The sequence below is a fragment of the Megalobrama amblycephala genome, linkage group LG24 (assembly GCF_018812025.1).
Source record: "Megalobrama amblycephala isolate DHTTF-2021 linkage group LG24, ASM1881202v1, whole genome shotgun sequence".
Classification (NCBI taxonomy): Eukaryota; Metazoa; Chordata; class Actinopteri; order Cypriniformes; family Xenocyprididae; genus Megalobrama; species Megalobrama amblycephala.
The window spans coordinates 10,667,373-10,680,077 of record NC_063067.1 but is presented as its reverse complement, the minus strand read 5'-3'; the positions used below and the strand labels follow the sequence as shown (position 1 = coordinate 10,680,077).

The 12,705-nt window shown below is 36.6% G+C and overlaps 1 pseudogene; it reads left to right on the top strand.

The window, feature by feature from the left end:
• Nucleotides 1–113: 113 nt before the first annotated feature.
• LOC125260265 lies at nucleotides 114–11,925 on the top strand (annotated as a pseudogene).
• The last annotated feature ends 780 nt before the right edge of the window (nucleotides 11,926–12,705 follow it).

Below are 12,705 nucleotides of genomic sequence, written 5' to 3'. Positions count from 1 at the left end.
ATTATTTTCATTGTGTGGCGAATTTGTCTAGAAAAGCTCAAAACATTAATTGCATAGAGTAAAGGGAAGTAAAGATATGAACTAGCTCCTGTCTCTGAGGATGGATCTTTTTAAATTTGTAAACACACTACATTTAAAATAAAGTTTACGATGTCCATTTGAGGCTGTCCAAATTAGGAAACTTATTTATTGCATGTTCCCACCAAACATGAAGTTTCAAGCTATATTGCTCTTCATCAGGCATTAAGGGCCGGTTTTCCCGTACATAGATTAAGCCTAGTCCTAGACTTAAATGGCCTTTTAAACCAGATTAACAAAAATCTGATTTTTCTGTCATGATTCTAAATAGTCCTAGACTTGGTCTAGTCCAGAGTTTAATACTTTGGACCAGTGTTTAAAACTCCAGATCTAAATTGTGGCTTAAATTAAACCTACCAGGAGACTGCATGGATTACTTGGACTATATCAGTGAAGATTTATATCAATATGTGTGGTGTTCTTTGAATCAACATTAATCTGAAGTTAAACCTGCCTCATGGTAAATTTAATTTAAGCCTTAGTTTAGTCCTGGAGTAGCTCTAATCTTCCTCCAGGAAATCATGGTCATCCTGTATGTTCTCCAAAGGTTTTTGGCTTTCAATTATACACCTGTCAGTAATTCATCAAACTGGTCAGTATTTTTATTTGCAGGTCCTCCGCCAGTCTTAAACCTCTCTCCTTGGGTGTTTTACTTTTATATTCTTCCATACCATCTGTATTGAATAACTACTGTAATGTCAACCCATAGACTTCACAAAACAGTAAGGTAATAAAGCTGATGATTCAATATTACATGAAGTTGTTGTATTGTTCTTGTAGATGTGTTCATTTGCATAGATTTCGAGGCATTCCTCTTGGATTCCACAGCTGATGTTTGCTTTGAAATAGTTTTCTTTTGTTCAGTAAAGTTTTTTTTCTGCCATTGTTTTCATTGGGTTTGCTTGACAATTCCATGCAATTTTAAGCTTTTCTTGGTACATTCCATGTTTTATAGGCAACCTCAGTCATGCTAGTTCAGATTAGCACAGTTGGTTTTAATCTTACTTTATTTCAAGACTCCATAGTCCATGTGTTCGTGATCTGTACTTAAGATGTGTTCAGAAAGCCATTGTTTAACTAGTCTAGATTAAGGTCTAAATTAGACCCTGTCCGGGATACCGCCCCTAAATGTATACAATATTTTTATTAGGAGTGAGATAAGGTCATAAGGTTATTTTAGTCTTGATGTAAAATAATACATTAATGAAATTTAGTTTGAGATTTAAAAAGTACAGTATAAGGGACTTTTACTTTGGAAAAGCAACAAGGAACAGTCAGTCGCAGTCGGTTGTGATCTCACGTGTGTACTGGCCTGGCGTTTGTTTGATATGGAGGATTAAAATTTCCACAATTACCTTTACACTGCAATGAATATTAAATCATCTCCAACACAAATACTTGCAAATACTAGTTAAAGAGAATAAAATCGTGTCTTAATGCGTTATTTAAATGTGTTGTGTAAGTTCTTGGCGAATCAGCTGACAGGCATCGTATCCGATCAGGTCAAATCATAAAGTGCAGATGTTTCAAAGGTTGCGTTCTCTCATTCAAATCCATTTATAAGACTGAAATGGCTTCCAGGATAGCTTTAGTTGGAGCTTTACGTTATATCGGTTCCAGGACGAGTGTCGTTAGTTCACAGCGACTGCTTTGCACTCAAGGCAGAGGACTTGGATCATCTGACATTGTAAGGGTGAGAAGAACACTTCTTTCTTGGATCCTTAATTTCACTATAGTTTAGCAATGACCATAGTTTATGTTCTTAAACCCACTAATAAACGTTTTACTGCAGGTCATGCTCGCTATCCTCCTGAGACCCAGAAAAAAAAATGAATTTAGTATTTTTTCACCTCATTACATTGTTTAGAGCATAAGAAACAAATGGAGAAAAAAGAAAAAAAAAAAACATTTTTGAAAAATTATATTTTATTCATGTGTTATGCTCTGTCCTCTGTGGTGGACACAGGACAAAGTTGTTTAAAAAATAAAATGACATGAAATATAGGCAAAAACAGTGGGATTTTTATTTAATCACCAATCAATTTTTAGGCTTCAGGATTTTTTTTAACCAAACTTTGTATAAAGATGATTCTCAACTATGTTATGAAAGATAGAACGGAATGAATCGATATACCATTTTACTTTATGCAAAATATGCGGATAAAATAGTCATACATTGGTTTTCAATACATTGCATCTATACACTGTATCTAATTTGCATATTAATGTGTTCTTGGAGCAACATGTAATGAAAAAAGAAGTGTAATAATGGGAGTAATAATTGGCAACATTTTCATAATATCTAATAATTAATAGGAATATTGATATATAATTTCTTTCCCTATTCACTTGTTGTGTCTCCTAAAATGCCTGATAAACATGATTTAAGTCCAAGTCTATTCCTGGGTTCCAGGAGGATATAGGCTTGAAATGTATGTACTTGTCACTGTGTGGACTAGTCAAGAATGAAGATGTCAAAACTAGAGATATGCCCACCCAGGCTTCACTAACTGTGTATTAAGTATTTGTTTGTGTCATAGGTACTGTATGATGGAGAATGCCCAATATGTGTTAAAGAAATACGCTTTCTTCAGTTTCTTCAGAGAAACAGAGCAGATAAAGTAGATTTTGTGGACATTTCACTGCCAGAATATGACGGAACAAAATATGGAGTTAGTTATGAGATGGCAATGGAGGAAATGACAGTGATTGATACAAATAACAAGGTGAGTCTTCCACTTCTGTCATGTAAAAAATCTAAATAGCACAGAGTTTCAAAAGTATTTTATGCATTTTTGGGTTTTCTCACTAGTTTTCCTCTATCTAAAAAGTTATGGAACATTTGTATGGTGTTTAAATTCAATACATTTCACAATACCTGATCAATTATGTTATTAATTATTCCTCATTGCTGCTGTTTGTTCTGAGGGCAGGTTCATCGTGGTGTGCCAGCTTTTACAGTCATGTACAGTGCTGTGGGTTTGGGTTGGCTTGGATGGCTCATCTCTCTCCCATTGATCAGGCCTGTAATGGATCACGCCTATGGGGTGTTTGCAAGAAACAGACTGAAGTGGACTGGCAGAGAGGGTTGCATCACTGGACGCTGTGATAAAAAAAAGACATAAGGGTCAGAGCACTTTAAAATGGACTCCATGCTATATCATCAAGTCAATGGATGTATTGTTAGTAATTGTTGTTACTGTAAAGTTGACTTTTTTGCATCTAATATTTAAAAGAGACTGAATATATCCATTATATCCATATAATAAATGATCTTTTATTAAGATCTATTACTAAACTTTGAAAAACCATGTGATATCTGTATATACAATAAATTGCTCATACTGAGTGTTGACATTTTGAACAACTCTGAGGGTACGTTTTCTAAATTTAGACGCCTCCTGACAAGTCATCAACTGTTGGGATGTGGTAGGACAGATTGTGCTTTAATGAGAAATGTCCAGGGGTTTGGTCAGCACTCCTTTAAACCGACCAATGGGATTTGACCCTCAGAGTAGGGCGGGATTAAAAACCACAACAGAAACAAGTGTAAACACCGCAGGAAGTAATCCAAGGAAAGTGAGTGTTTATTTATCACCTTGATCTCAAGTTCAGCAGAAGAGAGAGCGAAAGGTAAGACAAAAGACAAATTATCTTCAGTTTATTTGCTAGGGCTTCAAGAACTACAAGTCACCCTCAAGGTTAAGTCTGGTTTGTTGAATTGGACTTGACCTTCTGTCTTGGTGAAGAATATAAAATGCTTTTTATGATGACCTTACACTTAAAGAATAGTCACAATAATCACAAGTCAGTTAATAAAAATGATTGTGTTGGTTCACAGTGCATTCATGTTAACAGATACATCTATTGACCTTAAAAATGTATTAGTAAATGTTAAAATTACATTATGTATTATGTATTTATAATGTTTTTATTTCATTACTATTGCAGTTCTAATTTGTGAATATAGGTCTCAGAATAGATGCTAAATTTTGTGTAGCATTTCAATTCTAGTCGTTTATGGTTTATAAGGTCAGCCTTGTCACAATACATTAACAAACTGTTAATGTTTTACACAATGAACAATTTACACAAGAGAATACAATCATTAGGTTTACTGGTGACTATGTCTGGCATTTTAAATAGAGGACTTGTTGATTCCATGTGACCAAGTCTAAGCACATGGAAATTGACATGTTGTGGAACTGAGTGTACACAATCTGACGCAAAGGCCTGTGTCAGTCTCAGATCACTACAAAGACAAGTGGCATTTCTCTTCTGTCTGCCATGCGACAGATAAATATGTACTGGAGGTTCATGGAAGTGCTAAACAGGCTATTTTTCTGACCTACTGTTGACACTTTGGTGTCCTGTTTCACAGTTCTAAGCATAGTCAGCCTGTTCTTATTCACAGAATGGCTTATATATAGCATTCACTCTGCAAAACTATAAATTATAAATTAGAAACATAAGTACAGATTTCAAAGGAGTTGAATATGGAGTATTTGCAGTGCCATAATAATAAAACTTAATTAAAAAATGTCAATAAATAAGCTAAACCATTGGACATGGATGTATTTCTGACATTTCATTATTTATTTTTGACTCATTTCTTGTTTTGTTTTGTTTATTGACATATTCGACCTCCATAATTGACCAGGAGGGGGCGTACAAACATAAATCAACACTATGGATTGCATTATTTTGATCCTTATAGATTTCTGTTTGTAGGAAGAAGTTCAAGAACTGACTTTGTTCTTAAATATACACCACAAGGAAAGATAATATGAATAAATAATTTTACATGTTTTTATGTTTGCTTCATGGTATTTCAGACATTCCATGATTCTGATCCTGCTGCCAAAGCTCATCCGGTCCTCATTCAGATCATCCGCTTGGACAATGTTGGCACTTCACTGATGGGTTGGTATCTTGACAAAACACAGGGCGGCGCTGTAACTGTGCAAATGAAGTATATCCTCACAAACATCAGAAATGTGTCTCACCTTGTCAGGAGTATCTCCTCCTCACCTCACTCTACAAGGAGAATTCCTTTCAAATCTCATAGATCAATAAAAACTTTGAGATTTTTTGGAGCAGTTAGCAATAATATGAAATATAAGAATGGATCAGGCCTTCAAATGTACCATTTATACTCAACCTCTAGTAGAGAAACATTCAAAGCAGAAGCACCCATTGGAGTTAACCAGAACAGCCGGACTACTTTTCGGCTGCACTTAATTGGACTAAGATTAGGAGAGTCTTTCAATCGTCTCTCACAACACATTAACTTGTATTTTAAGCAGAAACAGGTCTCTGTGATAGATTATGGGCAGAATGAGTTGATATCTGCAGTGCAGAAACCACTTACCAGAATACAGAGACGAGTTCAGAGAGAGAGGCGCTATGGAGAGTCCAGAGATTTTATAGGGATGCCTTCCATTGAGCAGGTCCATCAAACATCCTCAAATCAACATTTGACCTCGGCCTATCCTGGACTACAGCTGTTCCACATCAGCTCCTTGGCAAACAGATTTGGGGAGACTTACAGCTATGTGGCCAATCACATTAACTCCGTATTCTCTCGAAATCCAGCAAAGCAAATCCATGTGCAGGTATCACCAGATGATGTGTTCAGAAGGTCTAGAAGCAGAAAGCGAAGAGTTATGGGTAATAAAGTGTTCTTTGTAGGGAAACTGAACAAGCTCAGCAAAACATTAGTTTGGGTACAAGACCAGAGATTTATCACAATGTATCTAGTTCCTGGGAGGAAGGATACCTTCATTTTGCCAGACACATCAATCGATACTTTGGGGCAAAAGTAGCAGATACTGTTGAGGAATCACCTCAGTTTTCACATACTGAGACAAACATCCTGAAGACTTCAGTCTCACTTGACCCTCTAAACAAAACTAAAGACCCTACTTCACTTCTTCAGCCCAAATCCCCAGGCTTGTTCCACATGAGCAGCCTCACCACACGCTTTGGGGAAAATTACACTTACATGGCCAACCACATTAATCGATACTTCAAAGGATCTGCAGCTTCGGAGAATGAGGAGGTGGGTGGAGAGCTATACACAGAACGTTACAGAGGTTCATCTGAGCACATGATGAGCCAGGAAAAACCAGTACCCTTCTTTGAGTGCCTGTTGAAACCCTCAACTTTACCTGGCTTTGTGGGCAGCTACCTAGGAATAAGTTCTCGCAGACGTAGTGACCACATAAAGACCCCAGAGGAAATGCTGGATAAAACGGTGAGTCTTGCATGACCAGAAATCATCATTTAATCAAGCACCTCTACTCAAGCATGTTGGATTTTGGGACTGAAATGAGTTTCATATGTGGTTTGGCTTTGTGTGAAGACTGACAGATATAGGCCTGGTTTCATGGTAGGAATTAGACTAAGCCAGGATTAGGCCTTAGCTCGATTAGGGTATTTAAGTAGCTTTTATAAACAAAAAATATTACAGTGTGCATCTTAAGACAAAACAATGGCACTGACATTTATATTAAGATATGCCAGTACAAGTTGATTTCAGTTAAGGCAGCTCAAACATGCATTTCAGTCTGGGACTAGCTTAAGCCTTGTCTGTGAAACTGGGGGGTGGTTTTTCATTAGTCCATGCCATGAATGCACGATATAGGCACCATATCGGTTATCTGCCGATATTAGATATTTATAAATGATTGGTATTGGTCAATATTAGATATTTAATTGTTCATGCAGATTACATTTACACTGATCTAACTCTCACTTAAAGCTAATCTTTAAAAACATGAAAAATGTAAAACATTTTAGCAAATCTCTAAATTATTATCCATTTTTCACACTGTAATGCCTAAATTCACTTATAGCATATAAAATGATTTATTTTTAAAAGACTTAAGACAAAATAGTATAACATTTTATTTATCGTGTATCAGCGATGACAATTTTCAGCTTACCAAATCGGCCAGAATTTTAATATCCATGCATCCCTTTGCATTTGCTTGTACACTGTAAACATAGATTTTTCAAAGTTGTAAATAAAAAAGAGAGTATAAAAGTGCGCTTTTCAAGAAAATATTTGTCTTTCTACTTCAAAATTTCATGTTTGTGTTAAAGGATTAGTCCACTTTTAAATACACTTTTCCTGATAAATTTACTCACCCCCATGTCATCCAAGATGTTCATGTCTTTCTTTCGTCAGTCGAAAAGAAATGAAGGTTTTTGAGGAAAACTTTCCAGGATTATTCTCCTTACAGTGGATTTTAATGGCTACCAACAGGTTGAAGGTCAAAATTACAGTTTCAGTGCAGCTTCAAGGGCTTTAAACGATACCAGATGAGTAATAAGGGTCTTATCTAGTGAATCGATCGGTCATTTTCGAAAAAAATACACAAAATATTGCCTTGAACGTACTTTCCGCTTCCGCATTCTTCATAACGCTTACGCTGAATGTCCTACGCCTTCCCTATTCAAGTTACGGAAAAAAACGAAACTGGCGCCGCGTTCTTTCCGTAAGTAAAATAGGGAAGGCGTAGAACATTCAGCGTAAGCGTTATGAAGAATGCGGAAGCGGAAAGTACGTTCAAGGCGATATTTTGTTTATAACGCATAAACGGTTGTATTTTTTTCGAAAATGACCGATCGATTCGCTAGATAAGACCCTTATTACTCATCTGGTATCGTTTAAAGCCCTTGAAGCTGCACTGAAACTGTAATTTTGACCTTCAACCTGTTGGTAGCCATTGAAATTCACTGTAAGGAGAAAAATCCTGGAATGTTTTCCTCAAAAACCTTCATTTCTTTTCGACTGACGAAAGAAAGACATGAACATCTTGGATGACATGGGGGTGAGTAAATTTATCAGGAAAAGTGTATTTAAAAGTGGACTAATCCTTTAATTGCTGTTTCTTTGTAATAATTTCTGAAATTTACTAGCAATTTCTGAGTGAAGATTGTAAATCTACTACACATTTTTTTTAGTGTATCCTGTGTGAAAGCTTTTGTTTTCTGCAATGTCAAATCAATGTAATGGATTAATTATAGTATGAAAGATGTTTTCTAGGTTTTAAGAAGGAGAAATGCAGATGAGATGACAAGAGTTCTACTGAACAGGCTGGAAGAGGCTATCATACCGTCATCCATCACTTCTTGTGTGGAGGAACTGAACACTCACCTCATTCATCACCCAGCATGCAAAGCTGTTGTGTGGCAGGTAATACAATACAACACTCAAATCCCTTAAAACCAACTATAGAACTATGTATGTAATTGTTTAATTTCAATTAATTTCCTTGATGAAATCCAGGAAAAAGCAGCACTGCATCTCCTTAGACGACGCCGGATCTTTTGGATGAATGAAAAACTTCAAGAAGCCATTAGGGAGACTCTTGCTCTGATTGGCTATGTGGATCCAGTCAAAGGTTGTGGGGTCAGAGTGCTTTCCATTGACGGAGGTGGAACCAAGTACGAAGCACCACATTTTTTTCCCTTTAAAACTAAAAAATATGTGATCCAATATGTCTTCCAAAAAAACTTTTTAGGGATACTGAACATGAACAATTTTATGGAATATAACAATTATTAATGACAATTATTTTTGTCACTCATATAGAGTTTATGCCAACATGGCTTTTTCTTACAACTGTTTCTTGCATTACAGAGGGTTAGTTCCGCTACATGTGCTAAAACAGCTGGAGGCTCAAACAGGAAAGCGAGTGTATCAACTTTTTGACTATATATGTGGAGTCAGCACAGGTAATAATGCACGACAAAGCTATTCTCTAAGAAATACAGAACGTATTTACACTACCGATCAAAAGTTTTTTGTTTTTTTTCATTAAAGGGATAGTTCACCCAAAAATGAAAATTCTGTCATCATTTACTCACCCTCAAGTTGCTCCAAACCTGTATGAATTTCTTTGTTCTGTTGTACAAAAAGGAAGATATTTGGAATATATATATATATATATATATTAATCTCTTTTTTCTGTCTGTGTTTGATGTACAGGAGCAGTTTTGGCTTTCATGTTGGGTCTAGCTCGTATCTCTTTAGATGAATGTGAAGAGATGTATCATCGTTTTGGGACGGACGTTTTTCGACAAAACCCCCTGGTTGGAACAGTGAAGATGGGCTGGACACACTCCTACTACAACACAGAAACATGGGAGATGATCTTAAGGTTGGATTTAAACACTCAGTGGAAGTAGAAAACTATGCTGTATTAATGCCTGCAATGCTTTCTTAACTATACCTATATGTTCATCATAGGGAGAAGATGGGGGAGGAGATTTTAATTAAAACAGCAAGAGATGAGCTGAGCCCAAAGGTGAATCAAAAATACCATCTGTCTTTTTCAAATGTACTTTTAAGATCTCCTTCCTGACAGCTGTTCTCTGCAGGTGTCTGCTGTAAGTGCCGTAGTGAACTGGGGAAAAAGTCCGAAAGCATTTATCTTCCGCAACTATAACCATGCTCCAGGACGACTGAGCCGCTATGCCGGAGGATCAGGGTACCGGCTGTGGCAGGCTGTCCGCGCCTCATCTGCTGCTCCAGGATATTTCCAGGAGTTCCCTCTCCATGGTGACATACACCAGGTCAGAACAGTTAATTGTAGTCAGCTAGTAAATTTCAGGACTCAAAATATACTTGTATTCAGGCCTTTTCCCATCTTTTTTCTCCAGGATGGTGGTCTTATCCTCAATAACCCCTGTGCTCTGGCTGTCCATGAAAGCAGATTGCTGTGGCCCAATCAGCACTTCCAGTGTGTGCTGTCACTTGGAACTGGTCGCTATGACAACGCTAGAAGAGGGCCTGCAACCTCCACTAGTTTAAGAGCCAAAATCAGCAACCTGATCTGCAGTGCCACCGATACTGAGGGTTAGTCTGGTACCACTATGAGAATAATTTTACTCTTTTTTTAAAATTACAGAGAATAATTTTACAATTATTAATTGTGCAAAATATACAATTCACAATTATTTAATAATTTAAAAAGTTCTCTTTTGTGGTTAGTCTAGTACACTGTAATGCTGGGTTAAAAACAACCCAAGTTGGGCTGAAAATGGACAAACCCAGCAGTTGGGTTAAATGTTTGCCCAATGTGCTGGCCAGTTTTATTTAACCCAACTATTGTTTAAAAAATACTATATGGCTGGCTTAAAATGAACCCAAAATAGGTTGGAAATTAAAAATCAGACACATAATTACTAAAGGCAACAATATTTAAAGGTGCCCTAGAACTTTTTTTTTACAAGATGTAATATAAGTCCCCTGAATGTGTCTGTGAAGTTTCAGCTCAAAATACCCCATAGATTTTTTTTAATTCATTTTTTTAACTGCCTATTTTGGGGCATCATTATAAATGAGCCAATTCAGGGCTGCTGGCCCTTTAATTGCTCGTGCTCCACGCCCACGGAGCTCGCGCTTGCCTTAAACAACATTAAAAAGGTTCAAACAGCTAATATAACCCTCAAAATGGATCTTTACAAAGTGTTCGTCATGCAGCATGTCTAATCGCGTAAGTACAGTGTTTATTTGAATGTTTACATTTGGTTATGAATGAGTTTGATAGTGCTCCGTGGCTAAAGCTAACATTACACACTGTTGGAGAGATTTATAAAGAATGAAGTTGTGTTTATGAATTATACAGACTGCAAGTGTTTAAAAATGAAAATAGCGACGGCACTTGTCTCCGTGAATACAGTAATAAACGATGGTAACTTTAACCACATTTAACAGTACATTAGCAACATGCTAACAAAACATTTAGAAAGACAATTTACAAATATCACTAAAAATATCATGTTATCATGAATCATGTCAGTTATTATTGCTCCATCTGCCATTTTTCGCTGTTGTTATTGCTTGCTTACCTAGTCTGATGATTCGGCTGTGCACATCCAGACGTTAATACTGGCTGCACTTGTCTAATGCCTTTCATAATGTTGGGAACATGGGCTGGTATATGCAAATATTGGGGGCGTACACCCCGACTGTTATGTAACAGTCGGTGTTATGTTGAGATTCGCCTGTTCTTCTGAGGTCTTTTAAACAAATGAGATTTATGTAAGAAGGAGGAAACAATGGAGTTTGAGACTCACTGTATGTTTTTCCATGTACTAAACACTTGTTATTTAACTATGTCAAGGTAAATTCAAGTTTAGAATCAAGGGCACCTTTAATCAAAAAGTAAACAATTATTAATAAGCTATTTAATAAATGTTTATTGTTTAATATTCATTAAACTTATTAATAAATGTTCATCTATTAAACATATTAGAAAATGTTAATTCCCAGCACACTTTTGGTTCTTTTAAAGCATTTTAAACAGTCATTTTTAAACAATAGTTGAGTTAAATAAAACTACACAGCACGTTAGGCAAACATTTAACCCAACCTCTGGGTTAAAACAACCCAATCGCTGGGTTTGTCCATTTTCAACCCAACTTGGGGTGTTTTTAACCCAGCATTTTTAAGAGTGTAGTATGATGCTCTTTTGCACACACTTGCATATTGCTGTTCCCTTAAAAAAATAAAAAATAAAGAATTTTGATATACTGAGGTGCTGATGTTGTTTATATTGCCATGTTTAGGTGTTCACACTCTATTGGATGACCTCTTATCACCGAACGTGTATTTTCGCTTTAACCCGATGCTGAGTTCCAACGTGACGCTGGATGAAAGCAGGCCTGGAGTACTTCAACAGCTGCAGAAAGACACACAGCTGTACTTGGACCGGAACCAACCCAAACTGGAACGTCTGTGCGAAGTGCTGACGGCAGAGCGCACAGCAATATGGAAAACACGGGACTGGATCGGTGAGAAAGCGTGGGAGCTGCAGCAGCGCTGGGCTTGAGTGGATTTTACACAGTGCTGACGAGTAATCAGTTGAATGGATGCATATGGATGAAAACTTTGTTGACATTGTTAGAGAAGTTACAAATCAAATCAGTATTTCATGTCCATTTCCATGTCCAAATATGCAGCCGTGTACACAGCCTGCATGTGCTGAGCACTTCTGCCATGAAACCATAACATACGCAAATGTAAATTCTGTATGAATGTATTTATTTCTTTATTTTTGTTTTACATTTTTTCAGAGGTTTATGTAATTAAATAAAAATGTACTTTTATTTGATCAAACTAAGGGCACGCTACTTCTGTATAATCATTAGTTTATTTCAATAAGATGAAAGCACATAACAAATAATGTAAAGTATCATGAAAAATTCAGGTGTTGTTAATATTTGACCCATACAGAAATAATATGATTGACTTCAAAACAAAACACATGAAAAACCTTTGCATATTCTCCACTAGTCCCATTATAAAGATAATAGAAACAACTGCCATTATCAGTGTGATAAAGTCACTAATCAAGCTGATTTTAGTGATGTTTTCAATGCTTAAATGACCTGAAGAAGCCACATAGTCATCAGTCATGTGACCAGTGGTGACTGGGACATCAGTCAAGAGCGCTGTTTGTTATTTTGGACAGTTGTGTAGAATTTTCCCTCTGAGAAGTTATTTTACTTTAGCCTCTGCTTTGAACAAACTAGCAGACTACTGTTCTGTCATAATAAGGTTTTCGACAGACTGTCATGGCTTACGAGACGAAACAGGGACAAAGAACACGA